This window comes from Anas platyrhynchos, chromosome 4, assembly GCF_047663525.1.
Source record: "Anas platyrhynchos isolate ZD024472 breed Pekin duck chromosome 4, IASCAAS_PekinDuck_T2T, whole genome shotgun sequence".
Classification (NCBI taxonomy): domain Eukaryota; kingdom Metazoa; phylum Chordata; class Aves; order Anseriformes; family Anatidae; genus Anas; species Anas platyrhynchos.
The window spans coordinates 58,631,920-58,635,271 of record NC_092590.1 but is presented as its reverse complement, the minus strand read 5'-3'; positions in this window follow the sequence as shown (position 1 = coordinate 58,635,271).

The window sequence follows — 3,352 nt, the reverse complement described above, 5'->3', positions numbered from 1 at the left end:
TGCACCTGGGGCGCAATAACCCCAAGCAGAACTACAGGCTGGGAGAGGAATGGTTGGAGAGCTGCCAGGCAGAGAAGGACCTGGGAGTGATGGTGGACAGTCGGCTGAATATGAGCCAGCAGTGTGCTCAGGTGGCCAAGAAGGCCAACGGCATCCTGGCTTGTATCAGAAACACTGTGACCAGCAGGGCTAGGGAGGTGATCGTCCCCCTGTACTCGGCTCTGGTGAGGCCGCACCTCGAGTACTGTGTTCAGTTTTGGGCCCCTCGCTACAAGAAGGACATCGAGGTGCTTGAGCGGGTCCAAAGAAGGGCGACGAAGCTGGTGAGGGGCCTGGAGAGCAAGTCCTATGAGGAGCGGCTGAAGGAGCTGGGCTTGTTCAGCCTAGAGAAGAGGAGGCTCAGGGGTGACCTTATTGCTCTGTATAAGTACATTAAAGGAGGCTGTAGAGAGGTGGGGGTTGGCCTGTTCTCCCATGTGCCTGGTGACAGGACGAGGGGGAATGGGCTAAAGTTACGCCAGGGGAGTTTTAGGTTAGATGTTAGGAAGAATTTCTTTACTGAAAGGGTTGTGAGGCACTGGAATGGGCTGCCCAGGGAGGTGGTGGAGTCACCATCCCTGGAAGTCTTCAAAAGACGTTTAGATGTAGAGCTTAGGGATATGGTTTAGTGGGGACTGTTAGTGTTAGGTTAGAGGTTGGACTCGATGATCTTGAGGTCTCTTCCAACCTAGAAATTCTGTGTGTGTGTGTGATGTCTTGTGCAGGTCATTTGGATGAGAAGATAACAAAAGAAGATAACAAAGTTCTGCTCTTTCCATTTTGGGGAAAGAGTTATGAGTATAAAATTCTCTTGGTAGCATATCTGAGAGCGTCCCTGCAACTTCAGCCAGTGTTCTTACAGCCACAGTTGTTAGCATGACAATGCTGATAAGGGTTTTAAAGACTGTCAAAGATCTGATGTACTGCAAAGGTTCTTCACTATCAAGTGGGGAGGCTAAATATACATAATGTTCAATTTTTTTAAAGAAAATTTTAAATATTAAAGTATAAATGATCTGGTTGTCAAAAAACAGATCTCTTTAAAAACACAGAGAAAACATGAATGTGGAAAAAGCTTGATAAATATCTTTCCTTTTATTTGTGGATATGAAGAAGAGTGGAAGAGTGAGTGAGGGAGTAAGAAGGAACCAAATGTTTTCACTCTGTGAATCTGAACCCAGTATTTTAATAGAAGTCACAAGCCTTGTCTTGGTTTCACCTTGACGGGTTGCTGAGCTTCACCACAATCACTATCTCACTCCCTCTCTTCAAAGAACAGGGGGAGAAAATATGACAGAAATGGGTTCAAGGATTGAGGTAAGGTAGTTCAATGGCCAATTACTATCACAGGCAAAGCAGACTCAACATTGGGAGCTTAACATAATTTATCACCTATTACTAACTGCAGTGAGAAACTAAAAGTTAGAGACCTTCCCCCATCCACCCTCTTCTACATTCTCCCTCTGACTGGTGCAGGGGGATGGAGAATGGGAGTTGTGTCAGGCCATAACACTTCATCTGCCACTCCTCCATCTTCACCCTTTTCCCAAGCTCCAGCATGGGGTTCCTCCTACTGGATTCCATCCCTCCCAAACTGATTCTGTGTGGGCTTTTCATAGATAGCAGTTCTTCAAGAACTGCTTCAACGTTGGTACCGTGGTCTGCAGCTCTGGCCTGAGGCCTGCTCCTGCAAGGGCTCTCCGTAGGCTGCAGCCTCCATCAAGCCATATCCACCTGCTCCCCTCTGGGCTCTTCCACAGGCCACTGTCATATCCCATGAGCTGCCAGGAGGCAGCCTACTCCACCAGGGGACTCTCCACAGGCTGGAGGGGAGCTTCTGCTGTGGTACCTGGAGTACCTGCTGCCCTCCTTCTGCACTGACCTTGGGGTCTGCAGGGCTGTTTCTCTCACACTTTCTCAATCCTCTCTCCCAGCTGCTGTTGTGCAGGAGTTTTTTGCCTTTCTTAAACATTTTCTCACAGAGGCCCAAACAACATTGTTTATTGACTTGGCACTGGCCAGCGGTAGGTCCCTTTGGAGCCATCTGGAAATGGCTTTGATATAACACAGGGCAGCTTTTGGGCCCTTCTCACAAAAGCCAGCCCTGCAGCCCCCTGCTAACATAACCTTGCCACATAAACCCTGCACACATGCATAGCAAGCATAGGAATAGAACCACATTGTTTCTAACATAGTAAGCCAAATTCTCCTTTTTATTAAACAAACAAACAAAAAAACCTCCCTCCTCTCCCCTTTTCCCTTTTCATCAGTTTGTGCTTTTTTTTTTTTTTTAAACAAATGTGGCCCATGAACTTCAGACAAGTTTGAAACGAAACCAAAGAATCTTATTCATCCAAATGAAGATATGTAGACTTGCATGTTACATTTCTATGAATTAATGTTATAGTTAATTAACTGAGACAGAAATACTAACAGGAATACTGCAGGTAGTTGTTTGTTGGCCACATCAGAGAAGGATTAAGGGATTTCTGTGCTTGAAAATGGGCATTTGTACTTCACATTTGTTCTTCGCATTTTCTGTGCTACTTTTTTTTTTGTTGTTTGTTTTTTTTTTTTTTTCCCCAGAAATGTTACTTTTTTTTTGTCCTTAATCTGTTTCTGCCATATAATGTTAGACTGTACCAGTAATATCCATTAAAACAAAATGAAAAACAAACAAACAAACAAACCACAAACTTTTAACATATCCACTAGGATTAGCACTTTCTTCTAAAGACGTAATAGACCATTTCAATGGTTTCATATGTAGCTCTGAATTAAACAATTGCCTGAATATGAAGAGGTAGGCACCATTTTCTGAAAGAAAACTGTATGCCTTTGTAATAATCTGACAGTTTGCTGCTTTACTGATCTTTTTTCTCCATCTTAAATTTACCATGTAACACAGTTGTTTAAAGGTAAATAGTCTTTCTGGTATTGTTAAAAACAAGAAGTCTTTAAAACAAATGAATATAAGCACATAATTTATTATCCCAGAAAACAACATTTTGATATTCCATATCACCATTAAGGGTGGCAAATTCCTGTCAACTTGTTAATCATTTGTCTTTATTAATATTTATTGCTTTTGAAATGTCTGTGGAATATTGAAGAAAGGATTTGTTCCAAATAACTTTCAATTGAGTAAATCTGTAAATGCTTTAATAGTCAACTTTGTAAATACTTTGATAGTTTTCTTGATTACACCAAGAAAACCCAAAGTTTCTAACACCTGGATGCTCCTCATCAGAGACTGGAGCTATCTGAGCATCCAAGAAGACTTTAAACAATTAAATAGCAGTATAAGTATAAA